Raw genomic sequence first — 26399 nt, forward strand, 5'->3', positions numbered from 1 at the left:
TCAGTGGGCTGTGTGGCACTCATGGTTCTTTAGAGGAGGCTTAGAATATATTTGGCCAAGGGAAAGAATTGAGGATCAAGAATTTGAAGGACTGAATAAGAACAGTCCACATCAGCATTGAGAAGAGACAAGCAATTGACTGAAACACTCAAGACAATTCATGAAGTGGAGAACAGTCTCAGGAAGCTGATGTCATCTCAAAGTCAAAAATCAGCACGAGACTCTGTCGTTTCCTAGGATTCCATGACTCTAGGATTCCATGGCTGTAGGACTCGGATTCCATGGCTTTATGACCCTAGGAGTCGAGGACTGTATCCAAGGCAACAAGAGGAGGTTGGTGTTCGAGGGAGCTGCCGCAGTGCAGGTGCATCCACCGCTGAGAGGCACCTGCTGGGAGGTGACATTCCACCGTCCCCTCAGGTTCAGCCAAGGTCTCTCCAACATCTGTCTGCATGGAGTAGAGGAAGTATTTGACTTAAACTCTCTCTTTTGAGATTGAAAACATATTGGAATAAGCCAGAGTGTGTAAGGGCCGTAGCAGCAGTTCCCGCACAGCATTTTTTAGCTCCTTTCCTGTGAGCAGAAGGGCCTGCTGTCCCTAAGCAGGCCTGAGCCACGCTGGGGCCAGGCAGTGCAGGTCCTGAGGGCCAACATAAAAACCCTCACATCCAAGAGTGCAGATCCAGCCCTCTGGGCTTTGGGATGTCTTGCTCCCGTGCTGGGCACCCTGTGCTGCTGCTGCTGGCAGTGTGATGGCACTGGCCAAGCAGAGGCACCAGCAGCCCTGAAGGCTGTGAGGCACTGGGAGGTCAGGGCAGAGCCTATGTGCCATAATGAAATAAGACAGACTAATCCAATGTAATCAACTTTTCTGATTTGTGACAGGAACAACTTTGCAGACACCGAAGTCAGTGCAGAAGGATGGGGGAGGTGCTCCATGCTCAGGGCAGAGATTCTCCTGCAGCCCACAGTGCAGACCATGGTGAGGCAGCTGTCCCCCTGCAGGTCATACAGGAGACCCAAGTTGAGTTTGTTTTGCCTGTGATGATAATTGGTGAGGAATCCCTGTCCTTATCTCAACTCATGAGGCTTTAATTGTATTTTCTCTCCACTGTCCAGTTGCAGAAGGGTGGGATAGAGTATCTTTGATGGGTGCCTTGCATCCAGCCAGGGCCAACCTACCGCAGAAAACTACTTGACTCTAAAGATCCATTTCATGTTCAAGGCTGTGCATAACTTAAGAAGTGAATTAACATATAGATTAAGGTTTAGATCAATAAGGATTCATCATTCTCTGGCATTTAAGGGTTTTGAGGCAGAATTGCTACTGAACATAAAATGATATCTTTTCTTGAAACATCTTAGGTGAGATGACCTAGTGGACTTACAGTCCAGTGTCTCAGTATTTCACACCACTAGTTGTTTAGTTATGTTTTGGTTCTTGTGCTGCTTAAGGAGCCAACAACCATTACATTGTCTGAAATACTTTTAACTTGCATTCTAAGTGCTGGTATTGTATTAAGAGAATACAGCTGGGCTTTTCAGGGCATTACTTGTAGGAAAGGAAAACCAGCTATAACTGTAGCTCTGCAGCCCCAAATGCAGCTCCCTAAACATGCAATCCACAGTGCCTATTCTTATTTACCCTGGTGAAAAATGTAAATATGAATTCCTTTCTACTGTTTTCTCTGTCAGTGTTCCTACACAGAAGGCAAACTCGGCAGCTGTATGACCCAGATACCAAGTTCTGGAATATTTTCCACTTGTAGAATCTGCATGTTGGTTGCTCATTTAAACAATAACATTTTCTGTTACCTAAATTTTAATTGAGCTGTTCTGTTCAGGTTTATAATTATGATCATCTAGTGTTTTTCTTTAGCAGTAGGTGCAGCCATAAATTATTATACTAAGTGTAGAATTTCATAATGGCTCAAAGGACTTCTCAGTAAACAGGTTGTATTACAGACAGATGCTATGCAAGAAGTTCTGCGGGATGCTCCTTTAGTTTCAGTCAAAATGCATAAAGGAATATGATGTTGCCATGCTACCTAATTTAAATGGCACCTTGAACAGTTTCTGGCATCACTAATGAAGGTTGTACTGAGCAATGCACTGGAACTGAGTCGAGTCATCAGATGATCTGCAGTACTCATAAACCAGATCTGATGGCACTCTTGAATTCCTGAATTTTAAACTATGTGTGGATAGTGAACTGAGTCTTGTTTCTTGTTTAAATCTATACCTTTAAATCTATATGGAGCACATTTCTTGCTGTCTACTTTCGTGCCAGGAAGGGTTTCCCCCTCAGTACATATATGAACAAGTACTGGGAAGGTCAGTGTTTTCACAAATTATTTGCTGTGGCAAGCAAAGTGATTTAAAGCTGTGTAATGTTTTTACTGGCAGGTTTCTTGCATTATTAAGGACAAAAGAAAAGGGAGGAAAAAGATTGCCTGAATAAGTATAGATTGATGCCTAGCAGATACATGCTGCTGGCAGTGCTGATGTTAAAAGACAGTAAGCATGTTACATTTCATGTAGATAAAGCAGGTTATTACATAGTGAAATATTTATGCATTTAGTTAATATACTTAATTGAAGAGATAGTGTTTAATTTTAGATCAAGTGCCCATTTTTTTCCTAAATATTTTCATATGTTACCTAATTGTTGCTGGTGGGGAGTGGGAGATCTAGCTGTTCATAAACTCAGGGCAATTCTCATTCAGCCCAAATTACTATCTGTGTTTAAACAAACAAAACATGGGACCATGTCATTAAGGTCATAACTGTCTTGTACCTCTACAGAATTACTGAGATGCTTTGTGTTTCCTTTGATGTAAAAGATCCCTTATTTGTTAGTGATTCTGTTGATGTAACAGTTCTTGTGGTTCAGGTGAATCCCCTGAGATGACACAGGAAAGTGCAGTTTATGAGAAGCAGACTAAATCTTGCTGAGAAGTAGGTCAGGTATGAGCAAGGTGGAATTGGTGCAAAGTAAAAGGAAATTGGAGAACAATGTCTATCTCAAAATAAAGGAGGGCTTCATATCAGAGGCCTACTTGACATGCTTAGACCTAGAGGTTAATTTAGATTTAAATATAGTAATAAAAGAAAATGTTGGTTGTGGATACATTGTGGTCAATGCTTTGTCTTTTTTTCAGTACTTTTTTAGTTAAAATACTTCTTTATTCTTAGAAAAAATTGAGAGATGTTCTAGGTCTGGTCTGTAATTTAAAACAGGCAGGGAAAACAAACATTATTCATCTGGTCTTCATTAATAAATGACAACAGTAGTATCTGATCTGTAATAAAGAGTGAAATAAATCAGTGCATCGAGTCTGTAGCTCTAGAACTGAGCATTCAAAAATTAAAGTGTAGGTATCTGTGAGAACTGTTAGCTTGGTAATTGATAGTGGCGGACATAGAAATGTTGATAGAATCCCTTCTGCCAAGAAACCTTGACATTTTCTGAACTTAAAACAGGTGAGAGTAAGGATGAATGTGTGTGACTCAAATCCACCTTTGACAGAAAATCTCTAAGCTTGATAATGAACTGAAAACTGTTTTAAGAATACCGAGAAAGGACAAAATTGTTGCACTAGTTCTGAGTGGAGAAAATGCCAAAGCTAACCACGTTAAAAAATATTGTGTGGGCTGCTACATATCAGGACTCACTGGCTCTTAAACTTGTAAATTCGTTACCTTTGTCCCTGCAATTTGGATCCAGACATTTTAGAAAGCAGCTCTGTGCAGTGACAGAAATACTCAAAGTGGACTTAGAGCAGTTCTGTTCTGCTCTTTCTGTAACTAGTGAGAGAGATTAATAGACAAATTAGAGGTGAAAAACACCTGCTAGGTCATACATTCAGCTCTCTCAAGACAAAAAATACAAGAAAATTTATTACGGATGTAAAACTGTTTTGACTTTGTAGCAGAACTTGTCAGCACAGCAGCTGTAAACAGTTAACATTGTTTCTGGGGCTCCCATTTGCAACAGGTGACTGCAATTTAAAACACATATAGTAGGAGGAGAGCATGGTAGAGCATCATATGTTACTAGATTTATGTATGTCAACACACAGCTAGCTCTTGAAGAATACCAGTCGTCAGTACTATTTGGAAATACAGTTCTTTCCTTAATAAATTGTAAGCAGAGAGCAATAAATCGATTTGTCTGTCTGAAAATGGTACTAAATTGGTCCTTGTGAGACCCCACCTGGAGTACTGTGTCTAGGGCAGTCAACACAAGCAAGATGCAAACGTGGAGTGTGTCCAGAGGAGGGTTATGAAGATGTTCAGAGGGTTGGAGCACCTCTCCTATGGAGACTGTTTGAGAGAGCTGAAGTTATTCAGCCTAGAGAAGAGAAGGTACTAGGGAGACCTTCTAGCACCTTCTAGTACCTAAAGGGGCTACAAGAGAGCTGGGGAGGGATTTTTTACAAAGGCATGTGGTGATAGCACAAGAGGGAATGACTGAAAGAGGACAGGTTTAGACTACATGTTAGGAGGAAATTCTGGGGGTGGTGAGCCACTGGAACACCTTGCCCAGAGGAATAGTGGGTGCCCTATCCCTGGAAGTGTTCAAGGGCACATTGGAAGGGACTTTGAGCAACCTGGTCAAGGAAGATGTCTCTGCCCATGGCAGAGGGGATGAAAAGGTCCCTTTTGACCCTAAGCATTCTATGATTCTATGATAATCTGTATTTTTGGCTGTTTAGCATTAAATGGCATATTAATTTCTTTTAATTAAGTGGAGAGACTGCTCAAATGTTTTTCTAATGTTTGCAATGTAATTTCAAAGTGGTAACACAGTTCGTTTAAATGTTCAGTGAGGCAAAACCAACCCTGAACCATCCTTTCTCTAGAGATAGTTGTCTTCTGTAGCTTGGCATCTTCTGTAGGACCAAAGACTCAATTAAATATGCTTTATCACCAGTGTGCCCTTCTCTGGCAAAAACAAAATTTGAAGGAAATACCAAAAGATCTCAGTTTCTAGGGTGGATTGTACTAAAGGGTTTTGATTTGTTTTTTTCAGAATAAAGCTGGGTTTTCACTCTACCTTTCTAATCCCTCCTTCTGTTTCATTCTACCTCTCTTCCCGTCACCAGGAAGGAAAGGAAATAATACAACAGTGTTACCAAGCAAACTATTTTCAACCATCTTAGTACCACCCTGTGCTACACTCTAATAGTCACATATCATTATAAACTGGCTGCACTGATGAAAGGGTAATTTTACTTTGCTAAGTCTGTCATTTATCATGCTCCTTCAAGTGTTAATTTTTATAGCACTGAGAAATGTGCTAGATACTTTACAGATATGTATAGAATTAAATGGTAACATAGGTAGCTGAAGCATTTAGGTATAAACAATTATGCTATATATGCACAAAATTCACAAGAACAGTTTCTATGATTAGGAGAAAATGAGAAAAAATAAAATGTTTTCTTTTGTAGTGTTTAATTTGGGGCAATTTGTAAAGTTCAGATTATTTTTTCTGGGGAAAGTAGCTGAAACTGATGATTTCGTTTTGCTAAAAACCTGGGATATTTCATATTTTCTGTTTATTACTCATTGCAGTAACAAATTGACTTGAATTTAACAAAAGATAATGAGTTTATGCTATTAAATACAGAAGTGTAAAAATGCAGTAAAATAAAAGCTCTTGTTTTTCAGAGGCAACATAATAGACTAGATAGAATGTTGGGGGATGAGTCTTTTATACCCTTTAAAAATGTAAGGTTTGGGTCAAGTCTCTGAGAATCATGGACTAATGTAAGGATGAGAAGTGCAGCATGATCTTTATAGCAGGATTCATGATTTTCTTGCTTATGCATCATATATTACTCATGGAGATGTGGTGCTTACTGATAGGCATCTCTAAGCCTGAAAGTCAAGATGGGACATCAGAAAAAGATTCTTGCATTAATTGTGCTGAGACCTCTACTTGAAAGACAGAAAAAGAAGGCCCAGGCTCCTTTTATCTTTGTTTAGGCGGTGTGTAAAAGCTATTCTTGGAAAAATATAGAATTTATAATAAAAAATGGTTGCTTTATACAGAACTAATTCCATTAAGAATTATGAGACCATCCTTATACTCCCTTTTTTCCCTCTCCTAAATGGGTCAATAGCCATTTAATTCCTTTGCTGGAAAAAACAATGTGATTTTAAATACCCCTCAGGCAGAGTTAGACACCAAGACCAGATTTCCTCTTTGTCTGTACGTTTTTTAGCCACTGAAATAATGAATAAAAAGGGACACATCATCAAAACTTTCCAAAATAAAGTTTGTCCTAGAATATTGAGGAAAAGCATGATTTATTGCACCAAAATCTCTTCTTAGCTTTTCTTCAGCCTGGTAGCTTCAGTCACCTAGTAGATGACACCCTATTCTGTTCTCTGATATGCATGAAAATCAGGAGTACCTCTGGAATGTCACAATTCCTACCACTAGCAAGAACCACACCAAAGAACCAGGTCCTGTGATGCCTCTTTATTTCCCTTGAAGTCACCTGTCTAACCTTAAATTCTGACTTCCATAGACAGAAATTTTGAAAGCTCCCGTGAAATTGTGTCTGGATACCTTGAGAAAGAGATTGTTCATCAGTTCTGATAAACAGAGGTTTGCTAAGCAGAATTAAGGATTTAAATACACTTGGTTTTCCCTGTGTTTCTTTATTCCACACAGGAACAAAGCTATGGCTGCTCATTTCTGATTGAGCTGATGCCACTGTGGTTCAACCAGTATATATTTTGTTTCTTTTGTTAGAAGTTAAGTACTAGGCAGGATTTGTCTCTGTTATGCTGCGTAAGTTCAGAGTTGCTTAAACCTGACAAGATAATTTTGTCCTCAATTCAGTGCACTCTTGCTTTGTTTCCATATTAAAGATATCTAATTTTGTTTTCTAGGGATAGTAGTGTGCCTTTTGCTATTAAAAAGGTTATAGTGCTTGGCATCATTAATTGAGCTGCATAACTGCTAGTAACAGGGCATCATTCACATATCTGAGATAATATATTATTAGTAGGACCCATTAATTAAGTGTGCCAAATTGTCTATAATTAACAGAAGAAAGTTATGACATTATAAAAACCATTACAGTAGCTGATATAAACACTTCTGGCAATGATAGCAATGCCAAGTGTAAGCACTTCCAAGAAGTATTACTGATATTAACACAATAATGATCACTATTCATGTTTGACAACACTATGTAGATGTGGCAATTATTAGTTTTATGCTCTTTTAAGTCTACTTTAAATATCAACGTGCAAGCAGAAAACCATTCTGAGGCTCTAAAATTTATGGTCACAAAATATGCATGTTGCATAATAAAGACAACCTCTGAAATCTCACCACACTCAAATCGAAGAAAAACACTTGGATTTATCCTACCTGTGCTCTTTCTGACATCATTGTGCACTTAAAGTGGGGGATTGTGCTTGTGAAATAAATGCTGAGAACAAGAAAAATATATCTTGGTTCAAAAAGCATGAAAAACGGTTCTTGCATTTGAAGGTTGTATAGGTTGGGGCTTTTTATAAATTGCTCATTAGCATTAGAATTTCTGTTTTATCTCTAAGCTGGCAAGACAGTGATCTTTCTTTATGCACCTGCAAAAAAGCAGTCATTTCAGAAAAGAGAATTACTGCTGCTTTGTCCATGGCTTAGCTATGGTAGAAATATGATTTCCCCTCCTTAATCACAAATTACTAATAACTTAGGCTTGTTACATCACCTCAAGAATTTCAAGCTACTCCTTGCCTTGTCATGATTAGTACTTTTATTATCTTTTTCAAATACCACTGTCTAGTTGATGATTTAAACTTTAGCTCACAATTATGATAACTGTTCAATATTAATGTAAAATAATTATTAAAGAAAATAATGATTGATGACTAAATTATCCCGAATGCTAGAAATACTGTAACTGAGAGGAAAAATAATTGGGATATAAAGTAGCAAGATGTCTGTTCTTTTGGTCTTCACAGATGGGAAACATCATGATGTAGCAATACAAAGATGAATGTGGATTTACTGCTGTCTTGAATTATATTTGGTTACTGGTATCTAGTTTGCAGGCAGCTTGCAGAGTTTTTGTTCCTATATCCATAAATTTCTCCTGAATTTCTCAAGTATGTAAATGATGGTAATCCTACTAATTTTGAAGGAATCGTTTAATAATCAGCAGTTTTGAATGTCAAGTTTTTTGAACCTGGAAAGAAGCACAGTTAACACTGCCTACAGGAAAGACTGAAGTTTTTGGGGGGCACTGTGGGTTTTTCATTGTTACAAACCAAAACAGGCAGTGTTGGACATAGTTTTTACACAAAATCTTTTGGGGAAAAAAAGATCCTCCAGTGAATCAGTACTAAATAGAGAGCATATGTCTGAGTTTTGAGAACGTATTTTTATTTCTATAATTGCAGGGATAAGACAAATTATGCCTGTTATACAGAGACAAATATGCGGTCTATCCAAATGCAACTTCAGTGCTTCAGCTTCTAGTTTGGAATTCTGCTCACAAAAAATGAGAAAAGTAAATTCAAAGGCTTGCCCAAAAATATGTCAACAATTAAACCTGCTCTTCTCAAGGTTAGGTAATACCTCTTTCTCTCTCTGCTACATGTAGAGGCAGTGAGGAAAAAGGGTATATTCTCCGTGTTTCTAATACAGACTAATTTGGCTGTGACTTTTTTTATGGATTGTAAAATGAAACCTGTGTGGTGTTCACTGCCTAGAAAAGGAGAAGTGGTTCTTCGATGCACAGTAGTGACTGTGCTTAAAAGCAAAAAAAAAAAAAAGTCATTGCACATTTTCCCATTACCTAACAGTAATAATAGCAATTTCTTAAGGGGATTCATTGAAGAGCACAGCAAGGCAGGAAAATGGTGAAAGGAAAAAAGTGTGTATGCATGAGAGAAACTCAAGTACAAATGCATTGAGCTGTTGTGAATTGGATAAACAAACTATGTAAATGACAAACTTAGATTTAAATTATTTTTATTTCCTCATTTATTCCATGGTTAGAGGAGATTATTACCAGTTGTCCAGTTGACAAAGTCAGAATCAGTGTTTTAGATGACCTCAGAAAGAAGTATTTGCTTTGCTTTTGGCCATTGTTCAGGCTGTCTTCTCCTGCTGCAGAAAAAGAAAGCTCTCAAAGACAAAATAAAGGAAAATTCTCGTGTCACAAGACACTTCTCATCTGCTTTGCCAGAGTGACTGTGCAATCTTAACCTAGGATGTAGGGACTCAGTTGAAGAATCAGAGTTCACTTCACTGAAAAAGAAGTGTTTGATTATACAGTGGATCACAGAAGTGAGGTGTCTCTGTTCCTAGACCTGGGAATACCTGGACTGTAAAGCTTCACAGACACGTGGCAAGAAATCTGGAACAGAACTGTGCTGCACCTCACTTAGATCAAGGAAATATTTGATGCAGATGTTTATATGCTTAATATCCCCATAGATACTCAGTTTTCTTACTCAGAACTCTGTTAAGGAATGTGACTGCTGTTGGTTGTCCCCAGCTGGAGTTTTAGTCTATCAAGGCATTCAGAAGCTGACTACACTCAGTTTTTCTTGGAACCCAGTCACACACTTTGTAGGCATGTGCTCCTGATGGAGCAGAGGACAGGTTTTTTCCATCTGTCTTCAGTGCTTTCCTTTACCTGAGAGGATTTTCTGATATAATTTTCCAGCCTTTTTGCAGTGATTCAGCAGTTCACAACCTGAAGAAAATCTAAGGATGTAACACACATCATCTTCCAGGCTTGTCCCTTAAATAACAACTTGAGAGTACACTGCCTTTATGATCAGAACATCCTGTTGTGACAGTATGTGACAGCTTTATCCCTGTTTAGATCTTTACTGTGTAGAAAAGGCAACAGGCAGAAAGAGAAAGTAATTTTATTCTCTGGAGTGCAATTAGTGAATAGACTGAGATCAAAGACCTTCCGCAGCTGCACAAAAGGCTTAAAAAGAAATTTCATTGTGCATCCTCAATCCAATAACCTGTACAGAGGACATTTTCAATATTATGCTTTCAACAAGTGTCACACCATCCTGCAGTATCCCTCAATATTCTCAGACTAAATCTGTTAGAAGCAAAATTCTGTGCCCTTTCTTCTTCTGAAAGTCAGTTAAAAGGAAAGGAGATTTATTCCCATTAAGGTGCATTCTGGAACCACTGTGCATCTGTATGAAAAACAATGTGAGGTCTCACACTGCCTCTTCTCCAGGTGTCTGATAGTAAGATTTTGTTTGCTTCGGTTTTTGAAGTAAGAAATTTCACCACATGCTTAGAATTTCTGCTCTCTTTCTCTGGTATCCTATTGTTATTCCAGGGATTGCGTGTTGATGTGGCAAACTGTCCTCTAGTTCTTAAGCAAAAAGATCAATCAATCTACAACTAAAATCACACATAGCATCATGATAGACAATGGCAAGGATTTAATTTAGTTCAGTATATAAATTCTGAGATATTATAAAATTTAGTATTCATCTACAAGTAATGCACAGCATCACATATAGAGATAAGTGGCTAAGCAGGTTATTTCAAGGTCTGAAAGCTCAAGTCACTTCTCATCTTTGGAGCTGATTGTCATTGCTGCTATCTTTAAGGAAAGCCTAATATCTGACATCATTTATCATTATAAATAAACAAATCATGATGCAAATTCAAGGGGAACATTAATATTAGAGTCATAGAGAAGCTGAATATATACTGAAGCAGTAATGGTTGATTCTTATTTACATCACACTGCCAGTGGGGATAAACAACCTGTGAATATAACTGTATGTGCATAACAGGTACAGATATTTTATTGCTGCAGTCACAGGGTATTAATATACAAGCACTGAAAAAGCTTCTGTCAGTGGAAATCAAATGAATCAACTAGTTGGCACCAACTTCACATTGACAAACTGGTACTGAATTAACTTTATAGTGAAGTTTTGTAAGTAGAGTTATAGAATCTTAGAACCACAAAATCATTTAGATTGAAAAAGACCTCTGAGATCAGCGAGTCCAACCATCAACCCAGCTCTGACAAGTTAACCACTAAACCCTGTCCCTAAATGCCACATCTGTATGACTTTTAAATACCTCCAGGGATGCTGACAAACACTTCCCTGGGCAGCCTGTTCCAGTGCTTGACAACCCTTTGGTGAATAATTTTTTTGTAAAAGCCAGTCTAAACCTCCCCTGGTGTAACTTGTGACCATTTCCTCCCATCCTATCAGTTGTTACTTGGGAGACCAACCCCACCTGGCTACAATCTTCTCTTGGGTAGTTGTAGAGAGCCATTAAACACATAAGTCTGCTTTGCTTCCTCAGCCAAGTTCTTCTAACTTAGAATCCTAAACACACAGTCTTGGAAACATATCCATGACACCAATTGCTTTAGGAAACCTCCGTGCCTGTTAGTGGGATATCCTTGTAATAAATAAATCAACTTGATAACTAGCCCTTTACCACTCAGACTTAAAATTGCGTGCTATAGAGATAGAAGGTTAAAGCTGGGTTAAATGACTTGTAAAGAGACATTCCTTTCAATCTCTGCATCTCTCTAAGTAGTCTGTGACCAAACTCTGCGATGTACAAGGTGTACTTTACATAATCTTTTTAAGAAATGGTATGAGGGAAGACAAATTCAGTTGCAATGTGAACATTGGTTAGCTGAGAAGGTTTTTAGTACATAGGATAGTGAACAAAATCCCACAGAGGTTTGGTTTCATAGGTCAAGGTGACTACTTAGCTAGCTATTAACAAATTATGAGTACATTGTTTACTGTTTCCTGAGTATGTTTCATATAGAAGTGAAATAATTTTCTTTTAAAGATGCAGTCAGAGAAGCATTAACCAGCATTAAAATTTCCAGAGAAAAACACAGTTACAAATGTGTAAAACTAGACACCTAGATGTTGGAGAAAAACACCCTGATTTTGAAACAGGATAAAAGACTTAAAAAATGCACCATCAACAACAACAAAATTATGCCTGTGGTTATTATTCTACAAATAACAGAATGCTGAGGAGTCCAATTAATTTGAGAGTAAAATTAACTACACAGGGTATCAGGCAGCTACCATTAACATTCAGGTTTGAAATAGTAATGCTTTTAGTACGGTGCCATAAATTGCTTATACAAATGCTGTTTTTCTTAACATAGCACAGTCTTAACTTCCTCACAGTTTCATAGATTTGTAATGGCATAATAGCCACTTCCCAAATTTACTGAAAGGGGAATGAAATTAAAGCACTAATACACTGTCATCTCTATATTGTCCACATAATGAAATATTTAAAAAAAAACCAACCAAACCTAATTATGAAAGTCAGGGGACTAACACCACAGTATTTGTAACACATCCAGTTATGTTTCCAGTTCTGTATCAGATTTTAACAAACCAAACCAGTAGCAGGTCCTGTGTATACCTGAATATAAACCAGCAACTGTGCTTAAGTTTCTTTTGCTTCAGTCCCCTGAAATTCTCAGAATAGAACCCAGCATCAGGCTCTTCACAGGCTGTTTTTTGCTTTTTTCTGTTTTAAAAGAATTTTCCAGATGGGACCAATGCCCAACTTGTTAGAATCTTTGCCTAACATGTATAACATCTTGTGCTTGGTCCCAGTGAATATTCTTTCTTACCTATTGTTAATGTTGACCGTGCTTGTTGTGAGCAAAACAAAAGGGGAAAAAATCACTCCAAATTAAAGTTGTTCCACACTTGAGAAAAAGTAGTACTCTTAGTGTAAATGAATTAAAAAACAGAAAAACATTCCAACTAAAATATATCTAGACCCTAAGCATTTAAGCAAGCCACTCTACTGCTTTGTATGACATCTTGGAAACCCATATAAACACTGAAAAGAATTTAACTTGTCAGAACATACAAGAAAAAGATTACATCATGGAAACAAAATGTCAAAACACCATGAAGTGTTAAGATTTTCTGAATCTTTATTATAGCCTGAAAATGCTAGTGATACTGAATTTATTGCCAAAATTGTCATCGTATTCCCCACCCCTAGTTCTTCCTGATTCCTTGTGGTGCACTTGGTCTTGAAAGGAAATAAAATGAAACAGCAGAGGCTTGATAATTTTCTATCAGAACAAAACTTGTCTGAACTAGGATTTACTACAGTCAAAATGGAGATAAGCAAGCTGTGGGATGTTTTTTTTGCTTGTGGACAACTTTATTTCATGGAAAATGACCTGAGGAAGAAAATAGTTCATTGTAAACATCTTATTACAAGAGGAAAGAAACAACACATACATAAAGATCTAAATACAATATCTAAACATCTTCCCTAAAGCCAGCAACAGTGTCTAACAAGTCTGTGTAACAGCTCATATGATCATTCTGAGATATTTAAAAAGCAGGATAAACTAAAAAAAGTGAAAAGGACGTGCAGTCAGCATTCTTAGAAAGCAAGTCCTGCCAACTTGCAACTTTCTGCCAACAAACACGATAAAGAACTATTAGGTAGCAAACTTAGCACTTGGATAATTTCACTAGTATCAACAGAATTTTATTTGCTTATAACTGAGTTGATTTGGGCCCTCTAGTATGTAATATACACAGATTAACTGCAAATGGAGAATTTGCTGCGGCATTCCACACAAAAATAAAGTGATTCAGGAGCTTATATTCAGCAAAAGAATCCACAGTGAGTAGTGAGTCTCTTCAGCTTCTACAATGAAGTTATGCTATATCAACATGTTCAGCATCCTCTTAATTTCTTCTGAACAGGTTAGTCACAAAAAAAGTATTGAATGGGATGTTGTGGTTTTCTTGCATCTACAAAAAAATGTTACCTCAATTAGAAGCAACCTAGCAGGGGGACTGACACATCTTTCACACAGATGTAACGAACACTTTTTACAAAGGACAGAAACATTTCCCCACAATATTGGAAGACCACAAATAGAGAATAGTAAAAAAAAAAATAAACTGAGCTACAGGTTTTGCTTTTCAGTACTATCTATCACTCTTACTCGGGGAGTCTTACAGTTTAACAGTGATGGTTGACACACTGTCGTACCCTCTCAGTGAACATTTATCTTCTACTAACATTGGTTTTCAAGGTAATGTTTTGTGCACTCTAGAATGCACATTCCCTCCTGGACTTGAGCTCAGAAATATATGCACATAAACTTAGTGCAAGCACAACTGAAGAGGTTATATAGAACTTTCATCCTCCACATTAATTTATTGTGGATTTCATCAAAATGAATAATGAGAAAACTTTTCACTCATGAAGGTATGTCATTAGTGCTGAGTGTATCTCCTCAGAATTATGGTATGAATAGTTTTAGCAGTTAATCTCTGTATTCCCTTATTTTTACTTATTTCTCAAAGTTTCTCTTCAACTGAGATTAAAATATACATGTTCATCTTATGAACTCCTTGAGATTCTGATGAAAGCAGATGACAGATATAGAATGTTTTCATCTTGAGAATCATTGCTCAGACTTATGGTGACAAACAGCACGTGTCCATCTAAATGCTGTTACACATTAATCTTGCATTAACCTTACATCCCAGGGAATCTTTGTGGACCTGCACGCTGAATTCACACCAATAGATCATGATTTGGTTGTTTTGTCAGCCAAAAAGGGCTTTGTCTCTTACTCCCTTGTCAGCCTGAGAGTTAATCACACAACTGCAGTGTGCTGACACATTTTTTTGTACTTGAGTCTTGTAAAAGTTTAGAGGCAAAAGCAAAGACAGCGGTTTCCATTCCAAAAAAAAAGGAGAGACTTCATGCATTTAACAAGACTTAAGTCAACTTAAGTTGTGTGGGAGTCCTGACATGGGTGACACTGGTAACCAATGCAAGTACTTGAACAAATACCTGCAGTGGGTTGGGCTGACCCTGGCTGGACACAAGTTGCCCATCAGAGCTGCTCTGTCACTCCCCTCATCAGCTGGACAGCGGAGAGAAAATACAATGAAACGCTCGTGGGTTGAGAGAAGGACAGGGAGAGATCACTCACCAACTACCATCATGGGCAAAACAGACTCAACTTGAGAGTTATTTTAATTTATTACCAATCAAATCAGAGTAGAATAATGAGACGTTAACCCAAATCTTAAAAACACTTTCCTCCCACCACTCCCTTTTTCTGGACTCAACTTCACTCCCCGTTTCTCTCCCTGCTGCCCCCAGCAGGGCAGAGGGATAGGGAATGGGGTTTGTGTTCAGTTCATCACAGGTTGTCTCTGCTGCTCCTTTCTCCTCACACTCTTCCCCTGCTGTAGCATGTCCCTCCCATGGGAGGCAGTTCTTCACGAGCTGCTCCAATGTGAGCCCCTTCCATGGGGTGCAGTCCTTCAAGAACAGGCTGCTCCAGCAAGGGTTCCCCATGGGGTCACAGGTCCTGTCAGGAACCTGCTCCAGTGTGGGCTTCCCATGGGGCTACAGCTTCCTTCAGGCATCCTGCTGCTCCAGAGTGAGTAATTTCCCAGGAAAATCATTATATATAGATAGACAAACAAAAAATGCTCTGTTTAGTAGTATTTCATAGTCAGTTTTGCCATCATCTTTGGACTGCAGACCTAAATTAAAATTATTTTCAAATAAACCTAGAGATTTCAATGTTACATGATTTTTAAAAGGGTTTCAGGGAAAGCAATAGTAATTCACTTGAAGAGCCCAAATAATTCCATCCACATACAGTACATTCTGGCTTTACATCCCCTTGCAGCTTTAGACTCTAATGAGTCTGTCCTTCATACTTATAGTTTTTCCTTTCAGTAAAGTCTAGCAAAAGTGAACATAAATCACCAATGTGTTTCTTTACTGACCTACTCATTTAAATTCAGAAATTGTGAGACTTAAATGCAGTGAGCTCTTTGTTAGAGCAAATATAAAAAAAATAAAATTCAGTCCTCTGTCTCTCCAAAGAAAGAGCTTTGTAAGGCACCTCACACTGCTGTGTCTGGAAAAAGGAAACTTTGCCCTATGTGCCACTACTGTTAGAGTGAAACAATTCAGGTCAACAACACAAATTGCAAACTGCAGAGGTCTCCAAAAGCAAGTTATGAAGACGAGGTGGGGCAGGGGAGGGTGGAGGAGGAGAGCTGAGAGTGTACCAGGTGTAGGGAGTTGGATGGGATGGCACTCCGCTGTGATGGCAGGCTCGGCTGCAGGAGCCAGGGCACTGCCCCGGGGGCTGGAGAGCAGAGCTGGTGTGGTGCTCAGTTCTGCTCCTAGACTGAGGTGTTGGTTATGGCTGTGTGTACTCTTCTGCTACTTCTTATAGGAATTTTGTTTCTTGCTCTCCTTGGTCTGGGGTTTCCATTAAGTACCAAGTGATGACCCTTTTGTTTTTAGGTGCTGCTGGTTGCACTGGGGTTTTTTTCCCCATTCTTGCAAGTTGAGACCCTGCAAAGTTACTGGAAGGCATCCCTGTGTGAGGAAATTGGAGAGTGATAATAAGGTTAGTGACTTTGATCAATACGTTTTTTGCCTACGTTTCAGTGTGTTTCTCAGGCATTGCCTTTATAATTCTGGGAGTTTCAGAGCGCACAATGACTGGGGATTGTTTCTTAAGTAATGTCAAAACTGATATTATTTAAAAATATAATGAGGTAGTTTAGAAAACTTGTGAGTAGTGGATAAGGTAGCCGTTATATCAAACTTTAAAAAGCTTTTCTATTATGTGCACAAAAAGGAAAAAAAATTACCACAAGTTTCCACTTTTTATTTTTTTTTAGATTCTCATTCATTTACACCAGGTAAACTTCTAAAACCCTAATATACTGAATTACTACCCCAACACCAAGCTGTACAGAGCTGTGCTGATGATCTTAATAGGGCTATGACCCCTCTATTTGTGCTTCTAGTTGTCTCATCCTAGGAAAGAAAAAGAGATGCTGGCCCACAGCCATTTGGACTTTTTTCGAGTTTCTGATGAGTACAGAAGTGCAAGATGAATTTAAGTCTTTAAGTACTTGAAGATAAGTACACACATCCAATTTGCTACCCTATTGTGAGAGAGAACCTTATCTTTTCCAGCATTTTTTTTTTCCCAGAAGGCTTTCTTTCTCTTTTTCTTTTTTAAGCTCTCTGAAGTCATTGTATTTGTCTTCAAGGTCTGTGATTATGACTGCTTCCAAGGAAAAGTCTCAAGGAGGGTTGAGATTCTTTAATCTTTGCAGATATTCAGCTTCTTGTCAGTAGTGGGTTCGTGGTGTTGATATTGTTATTTTGTACTTGTCATGAAAGTTTAGTTTAGTATCTATGACTTCCTGGTTGGACAATTAATTTAGAAGTAATGATATATGGCTGCAGTAGAAGATAGTTTTATACATATCTTAAAAGTTTATACAGCTTAAAACTATGTCAGAATTCTATACTGCTCCTTCTGCATTGGTGCTTTTATGATATAATAAATTGTGAAATCAGAGCCATTATTCCAGTGAAATAAAGAAGTTAGGAACCTATTTTGGAGATAGTGACTTAATACTGCTGCTGCATGTTAGATTAATCATTTATTAACTTGCCCAAGGGTATCTGCTTCAGCTTTTCAAGTGCCAAAAAGGGTGGAGACTATCTCAACCTGTGGGGTGTTTTTTATGGCCACGTACATACCTTAATCTGCTGAATCAAAGTGTAGAAGAGAGAAGTTAAACATGTCATTGTTTAAACCCCTGTTTTGGAGTTTTTAACCTAATTCACATAACATCCAGTAGTGATGTGCTCTAACTCCTTTATTCTACATCATATTTTGGCTAAATAACAGTTGTGTACATGGCCATGACAGCACGTGCGAAGGAACATTTTTAGGCTGCTCTGGAGATGGATTAAGAAATCACAGTAACAGATTTCCCTGAAACAGATTACCCCCCCCCCCCATTTACTAATCTGACTTCTAGCCCAATGAGAGAAGCCTTAAACATTAGTCTTTTTTCAGTTCATGGTAATTAGGATATGGGAACTACGCTCAGTTACTTGTTTGAAATTTACATTTTTGTGAAAGCCAAGATGTATTAGAAAGAGAATGTCCCTTTGAAATAATCCACACCAGCATCTGGACAAAAAAAGCATAGGAAATTTCCAAAACTCCTGGTCACAGTAAATCTGTTGGTGTTCCAGTGTGGTGGAATGGGTCTGATGCAGAGATACCAGTGAAATGCTTTGGTCTCAGTTGTTCATGAAGCTATTCCTTGGCTTGTCATTGACTCTGATCATAGATAAAGGTTCAGGTTTCAGTAGTTTTTATTTTTTTCTGATCAGACAGTCACTGTTTTCTGGAGACAGAGGCTATGAACTCAGCAGCCTCTCTATGTGGTTTTTAGCAGGTGTGTGATTCGCTGTTTATTGGTGCTTTTAGCGTGTGCCTTCTTTCTACTTATTTCTCGCCTTTCATAGGCTTCTCTTGTCTTTTCTACACTAAACTATATATGCTTTTCTGTATTTTCTGGGTAATATAAAGTATGTAGGTGATGAAATGAATAATACTGAATTGTATGAGAATTTTAATATCATTCTTGAGTACCTGTTTCGCATGAAACTAAAAGGTTACTTGCTGAAATTATTAGAAGAGGAAGTTGCAGTAAAACATCCTGGATGCTGAGTTAGAGTCTTTTAATTTTTTGTGTATCAGAGTTAAATAATGTAAAAACATTTTTCTTGGCATCTAGGTTTCCTCAAAACAGAGTTAAGGTATCGAATAATAAATTGTAGTAACAAATTCACGCACCAGTCAACAATTCAGGGATAATTTGAGGAATACCATGAGGTTCATAAAGGCTAAGTCCTCTACATAGCTTCTTGTGTTCTGCAGTTCTCATATGAGAGCTGCTTATATTTGACAGATGCCAGCTAAGAGAGAAGGTGATAATGGAGAACTGGCCTGCACAGCCACGGCCACATGTATGGTCTGACCTGTGAAACTAAGGAGTTTGGGGTCCTGTGAGAGCAAATCTAATATATGCATACAGCAGTATTGTTGAACAGGGCGTGATATCTTTCTGATTTCTGACCCTTGAATGTTTTGCATCCTAAACTGTCATTTTATGTAACTTTGGCAGAGGAAAATGTCTTTTTTCACATAGAAAAGTTAAGACACATGAATTGTGTGACGTGAAATGGCTCATGAAAGGACAGGAGTATTCCACGCTGAGTAGTACAGAAATTCTGTGAGAGATGTCCTGATGTTATTTAAGGCACAAATCCATTTTTTTTTGATAATTTCTTATAATGCTGAACAGCTGTGAGACACAGTCACTTGTCTACCAGTTTCTGGGGAGACATTTTGCCTGACCAACTAATGCAGGACTTGGCCTAGAATTGCTGCCCAATTAGTGTGTAGAAAGAATAGATGTAAAATTCCACACTCGATGGTTTTACACTATCTTCTCAGATTTTGTAAACCTCAAGGACAAAATTAATTAATATAAAATATTGAATTTTTCTATCGCCTCTTGTTTTGGGTTTTTGCATGTAAACTTGTTAAATGTACTCATTGTCATTCTAGAAGCTGGGCAACAAGGAAAACTAGTGTGGAAAACTACTTAGTCACTCCATGTGTTTTTCCATTTTTCTCAACCAGAAACTATATTATGTTGTGACAGAGAATGTGTTTGGTCTTTTAAAAAAAAAGAAAACTTCATGTGGAATGGTAACACTTTAAAACAAACTCTGAGAATTAAATGATTAAAGAATCAACATAAGAACCATGAGCACTCTTCCAGATTCACAAATCTTTTAGGTTTATTTAAAACAACCGCACTCTTCCAATGTCAGATGATACTGGTGTCCTTTTTAATTCATCATTATCTCAGTAAAGTCTTCTTGAGATGGGCACCATATGGATCTTGCTTCAAGTTTGAAAGAATGGGATTAATTTCTGGGCTGAAAACTTTTTAATTTTCCTTGTGAACTCAAAACATTTCTACTAAACCTGGAATGCATTTTCTAAAACAAAAAATGTGGCTAATCTCTGGGGCAGCTCTTGCTGCTGGAAGTGTTATTGCTCATGCAGTACTTAAAAGATATTGCAAAACTCACTTTATTGAATATAAGTTATAGTTACACATGTAATTGTTAGAAAACTTCAATAATTAGATCTCATGTGACTTCAGTTCTCCTTCCCTGGATAACGATATCTGGGGCATTCACCAGGGACTTCCTTTAGGGAATTTCTCACTATCCCTGTGTCTGCAAGGAAGTAGTTATATCATTTGCAGACCAGAGTTCAAGCAGAGTGCTGGGAAATATATGCTGACTCAGTTTCTTTTAAATTCTTGATTTATCTTTTTATGTGCCTGGAAAAATAATTTGGATGCAATGTCTACTTCCCTTGTGGGATGTGTTTTTTGCTGGGTTTTCAAGTGAAGTGGGTAAATGCAGTAGAAAAATGCAGTTTTCCGGAAGACATGTTTTTATTTGCCCAAAATGTATGGATTGGATATGAGAGTCATTTGAAGAAACTCTACATCCTGTTTAGGAGAACAGCTACTTAAACACTTTCTGGCATTAAAGTCTGAATTTGTTTTGCTGTGAAGAGGATTAAATCTTTTAATGGGGAACAAAATCTCAGAAGAAGTAATATTGATATGTCAATTTAAAATACCTTCTAGATATTTCTTTAGAAGTTCTATATAGCAGAGCATAAAGAACATCATTAACAGTGGCATGTAACTGCAAATGGAAATAATTTTGCAGTAGCACAGTAATAGAGAAGAGGAATTAATGTGGATGAAGAAATGATTTTAGTCCTCCTAGAAAAATAAGGAAAAGCATATGGATCCATTCAAAGCTGTGAAGGGACTATGGGAAAAGTACTTTGTTTCACCTGATATTGTATTCCTGGAGAAAAGGTTTCTCAAAAGAAGTGTATTTTTGACATGACTTGTTAGACCTCTGACTCATGGATTTGAGGCACCTCCATTCTTGTATAGGTCTGCAAATCTCTTTGTATATGCAAGTTCAAAGCCATGAAATAGCTGGATAAAATGTGCCTCTTAATATCAGCAAGTGGTAATGAAGCAACCCAAGAAGAAAGTATATCTTTTAGCTGATTTAAGCTCTGCATTTAAATTTGGAGAATGGCCTGCTTGTTTCAGTGGACAAATGAACATCCAGAGCCAAAATTGCTTGAACTTCAGGGAAGTTCAGATATTTCTCTCTTTTAAGTCATGCAGTTGTAAAATTCTATGAGTGAATTTTACATAGGTGAATAGTATAAGAGTACGGAGTCTACAAGAATGATATATTATTCTTGCCTCTTAGAGTCTGCAATCCAAATTAAACTGACACAATTCATGGATAATAATTCCAGTCTAGATTTGGACACAGAAGTGGTCGGTGGAGATGCGTGTGTTTGTTGGTTTGGGGCTTTATTAGATTTGGATTTGTTTGTGGTTTTTATTGTGTTTTTTTGCTTAATTGGTTGGTTTTGTTGTTGTTGTTTTGTTTTGGGTTTTTTTGGGGTTTTGGTTTTGGTTTTTTGTTGTTGTTGTTTTGCTTTTTTTGTTTGCTTGTTTGGTTTTTTGTTTTGGTTTGGTTTTTGGTTTTGTTTTGGTTTTTTAATTATTTTTATTTGTGCATGTGAGTTTTGCTTTTACAGAGCTGAGGGAGAAGTGAAGGTAAAAAGGATGGTGGGAAAAACACTGTAGACTAATCAATTTAATAAGTGGTTCAGATAATAAGCCCAGCTCTTCCATGACTTCCATGTACTTCCCCTTCTATCTAATGCCCGTGTTGCAAAGATGCTGCATTTCAATGATGTAGATGCCACCATACACCTAAAACCCCCCACCTGTCAGTGCTAGTGAATTGTTAGCTTTGAGTGGAAAGACTGGAATGTCTTTAGCAGCTATTTCTTCAGCTACTCCTCCTTCCAGTCTGATACATTTCTAAGCTAAAGTTCTGTATTGGTGAACAAATTTGATGCCTGTTGTCCTGCTGAAATCACAGAGCTCTCTATAACATCTGTAAGGAACAAATCTAATCTCACACTTTCATATCAGCTGTATGGTGCATTTGAAAGAAGAAATACAACTGTGCATCCTTGTAATGGTCCTCCAGCAGTTGTGGAAGGCACAGCCAATTGTCACCTTACTTTCCTGGGTTTTAGTAAGGCAGAGCCTGCTCCTTCCATGAATTTTGTTCCCTGTGTTCCAGCTAGCAAGTAAAAAACTCCAGTGGCCTGTATTTCTGGGTTGTGGGGGACACAAGTTCTTCTTTTGGTGACCTTTGAACTAAGAACTCAATATTTTCTCTCTCCCTTGTTTATTTTTTGATGGGAGGGGTAGAGGGTGGGGGTGACAATCTGTGATCTTTCGAGGAATGAAAAAAGTAAGGAGCAGAACTATTAGAAAAAAGAAAGTGGATGGATTACCACAGGGTACAAGATAACTGCTCTGGAAACAGTTAAACTGAAGTACAGATGTTATAGTTTCATTAGAAAAATGGACTTCTTTATAAAAAGGGAGTGGAAACAAGTGAATCTGACTTCTATGCATCTTTTTTGTTCAGCTCTGTCTAGCATTCGTTTTGATTTAGAATATTTGTACTCTTCGGAGGGGTGTTATAAGATGGACTTGGAGTTTAAATCTTAGGTGGAATATTTTCAGTGCCAAAATCAATAAATGACCGTTAGCAGTCCTCTTGTTCTGTTCAGAACTGCAGCAGGTTATTTAGGAAATTTTCTATTTAGGAAATATATAAAATATCTGAGAATAATCTTAATTGTTACTATGCAGTGAAGGCAGATAGACCAACAAAGCTGGAGTCAGGAAGAAGAGACTGGTTGCTCTCTCTTAGATTTTTTTTTTTTTTCCTATTTTGAGATAGTGCTGACTTTAAATCAAATATGTCTACAAAGTGGCATGCATTTGCCTAGAATGCTTAAAAGCTCAATTGAGTATCAAAAGTGCCATGGCTACAGTAATGATGAAAAGAATTATAGCTCTGTACAGCCAGCCAAATAAATGAAACATAGTGAAAAGTATCAGAAAAAGTGGTTGATCTATGGTTAAAAATTAGAGTTGTCTAGTAGAAATGTTTGGAAAGCACTCTATTTCTATACATTTTCTGCTTACAAAATTTGACATCTATATAACTCTTTTCTCATGTATGCCCTTGTGTTTTTTATTGCTAGGGGATCTGTGTAAAAGGAAGACCTGCACTTCTGAATCAATACTTTCCCTTTTCCTTCGAAATCTTTGTTCTTTTGCTAGAGAGTATCTTGAAGTGATTAAAAATTCTTTTAGATAGAAATGTAACTACTCAGTGACTAAGCTACTATGACTCAATGGTATCCCTTTCTTTGAATTCAGTGAGTCACACTCTTCAACCTGCAGAACAGCATCTCAGGTGATTTGTGAAAGAACACTTGTAGGCCACTGTTCAGAGAGTAGCTTAAAATGTTTTAGTTCTTGTGTGCAGATACCACACAAAGCCTTATACAGACAAGACATACTGCTTTAATTTTGTGCTCATATTCTTGTTTTAAAGACTACTGAGGAGCTTGTATTTTCCTTTTAATTTAATTTTATATTAGAAGCTTCTAGAGCTGAAATGGTGGCAGGAGTCTAAACTTCTCTTTGCTGCTTTGTAAACACTAACTTTCATGATTTAAATGTGTTTAGTAATGGTCAAATAGATCTTTCTCAGGTAATTTAGTTGTCAAATTGAGTCTTAACTATTGAAGATTGTTGATAGTCTGATAGACTCTTCAATAGTCAACAGTAATGCTTGTGTTCAGTTGCATAGTGAAGCTAAAATAATCCTGGAAGCAATCACATTACGTTTCTTTATCTAACTATTTCATTGCTTAGGTGCTTTAGATTCATTGGTTTCAGTTTTGTTTGTCACTGCTTTTAGTAACAGTAGTAACTCATATCTAAGTTTTCTTCAGCATCAGACTGGACAACTATTTTGTGATGAGTACTACAGTCAGCAGGAAAGTGTGTTGGTTTTGTTTGGGTTTTTTTTTCCCCCACATGAATGATTCAACAGAGTGGAGTCAGATGAGAGAAATCAGATAACTGCATTTTTCCATCTGATGGGTATCAACCATTGACTCGTTTTATCAGTCTGTCTTGTTAATGTCTAGAGAACACTGTGCTTTGTACTTTTCATTCACAGAAAATAAGCAATGTATTTTTAGTCTGAAAAACTTTGTTTGGAATAAGGAGTACAAATATGAAATGAAATAAGAAATAATATATTTGGGTTCTATGAGAGAAGTTGGTGACTCTGGCAGGAAATTTGAAATCAGCTCTTCAACTGGTGAGCCCTATTGCTGGTAAAAGGATGGATTTATAATCCTAAAATTACAGCTCAGACTACATACTTAGAATTCTATATATCACAAACATCTTTAATCAGATCAAAATTCTTAAATGTGCTGCATTTTAGGATGTTTTTTGATGCTCCCATCTAAAGGTTTGTTTTGCACAAGAAGTTATAAAAACACCCCTCTCCTGTTGTTCTTAGAGGCTTAATTAAATAAGAAGATGCATTCAATCCCTTCATCTTTCCAGTGCCATCTTTCATTGAGGACTGGGATTTAAGGAGCACAGCATGTTTTTCAGACTTCTTTTTAAAAAAAGAATACTCTGCTTTTCTGAGCTTTACTAGTCCTGTGTTTCAGCTTCTGTGTCGCAGATCTGAGGATTGTGAGGCCTTTAGTGTAAGCCAGCCAAGTTTAACCCCTTGTGAGAATGTGCAAAGAGTAATTAAACATAAAGAGGAAGAGATGTTAAGGGAATCATCTTTCTTTTCAGTTTGACTGACAGTGTAGGTGCTGGGACCTGACTTTGCTCAGTTTCCCATTGAGAGATCATCAGAAAACTCTGAAAGAGCAACAAGAGCAGAATTTTTGCTCCAAGCAGTTAGGAGATGGTTTTGTCTGATGTGAGAATATAAAAAGGAATGGGGAGGGGGAAAAAGTAGCTTCATCTCTCCCCAACCTCTTTTTCACAAGTTTCTAAGTAGTGCTAAGTAGTCTCTTAGTTACTTAAAGGTGCAGCCTGAATTATGCTGCAGGTGAATGGGTCCAGAGCTCCAGCTAAAGACTGACTTAGTCTTTAGATTTTAGTGCTGCCACGGGAGTTTTATTTTTATGTTGGCTACAGCCAATTCTACTGGTTTGTTGCTGTTCTGAATTTGACAGTATTTTCGGTGGAGCAAATGATGGTCCCACTGTCACCAGCTACAATGTTGGTTTTTTTTAAGTGAGTAAAACCAAAAACTGCTCAAGACAATGTTAGACTTGAGGCTCCTTGTCGCCTGTTTCAGCAATGCTCTGAGCCTACCTAACAAATCTAAATTGCTAAGGAAGGCTCAGAAGAGGCAGCCTTTTTCTTTTAGTGAGAGCTTCTAGAAACATTAAGCTTCTTCTTGAAGCAATTTTGTTTGAGTGGGAGGCTAGAAAAAATGTTCTTGAATGCCTTTGAGCAGCTGTAGATAGACCCTTGTAAACTACTTATCCCTGAATCCTAAAGCCCTGACAAGAAAGAGCTGATCTGTTGAATCTGCAGCTCTCCTGACAAACAGAAAAAAAAAGAAAATAAATATTTTACAGCAATTACTGTTATTTTACTGTTGTCAAGAAGATAACGGGAAAATAGTAATTGCAAATACTCTATAACACCTCTTAAACCGCACATCTTTGAGAATGCAGGTATCACTTTTCTTGGCTACTTTTTGAGTTCAGTTAAGTGTATTTGCAAAGACAGCATAAATTCTTCTCACTTCATCTCTTTGCAGTGTCATGCACTTATATAAAATCCAGTTAAGTCATGATCTTTCAGGGTTGCCAGCAAGAGATGTGAAGGCATTAAATGCTGCTGTTTACACGGCTGGTGCTTTGGATCCAATTTGAAGAGTTAGAAGAAAGGGGAAGGAAGTGGATTCTCAAGAACAAGAACTCTGACTCCAGTTTTTCTAGTAAAACTGAAACCTACACTTGCCTTTTACCTCAAAGTTTTCTCTTTACTATTTAACTTGAAGGAGTTAAATTTTCTTGCACTTGTAAACTCTGCATGCAGTCCGACTCACTTGCTGACACATTTGTTGTAGCTAGGAATGAAAAAGCTAAAAGAGATGATCCTGCAGCAGACTAAAGCTTTTTAATAACATAAGGCCTGCCCTGATAAGGGGAAAAGTATTTTGTAATTTCTTTACACACAAACAGTCTGAATTAGCGTTTTATGGCTGGAGCATTCCTAAATTTTTTATTCTTGATTTGGAATATTATTCTTGCTTTAACAGTGTTGTCAGTGTTTTTTTGCTGGTTGTGTTAATTATTAGGTAGGATGTTTTTGGTCCAATTCAGTGTATGTAGTCAAAGACAGTAGAACCTAATGTGGAATGAGCTCTGACAAAAAGAGGTGCTCAGCCTGCAGGTTAAAGAAAAAAAAAAAGA

At 37.6% G+C, this 26399-nt stretch overlaps 1 long non-coding RNA gene across 1 annotated transcript; it reads left to right on the forward strand.

Annotated features, from left to right (window-relative positions):
- The first annotated feature begins 363 nt into the window (after positions 1-363).
- LOC108502253 lies at positions 364-25896 on the forward strand. The gene is made up of 4 exons (XR_001876399.1): positions 364-466; positions 886-982; positions 16349-16454; positions 25786-25896. It is a non-coding gene; the product is annotated as an uncharacterized LOC108502253 (long non-coding RNA).
- Positions 25897-26399: the final 503 nt, after the last annotated feature.

Source organism: Lepidothrix coronata, unplaced genomic scaffold, assembly GCF_001604755.1.
Source record: "Lepidothrix coronata isolate B3197 unplaced genomic scaffold, Lepidothrix_coronata-1.0 Scaffold115, whole genome shotgun sequence".
In the NCBI taxonomy this organism is placed as follows: domain Eukaryota; kingdom Metazoa; phylum Chordata; class Aves; order Passeriformes; family Pipridae; genus Lepidothrix; species Lepidothrix coronata.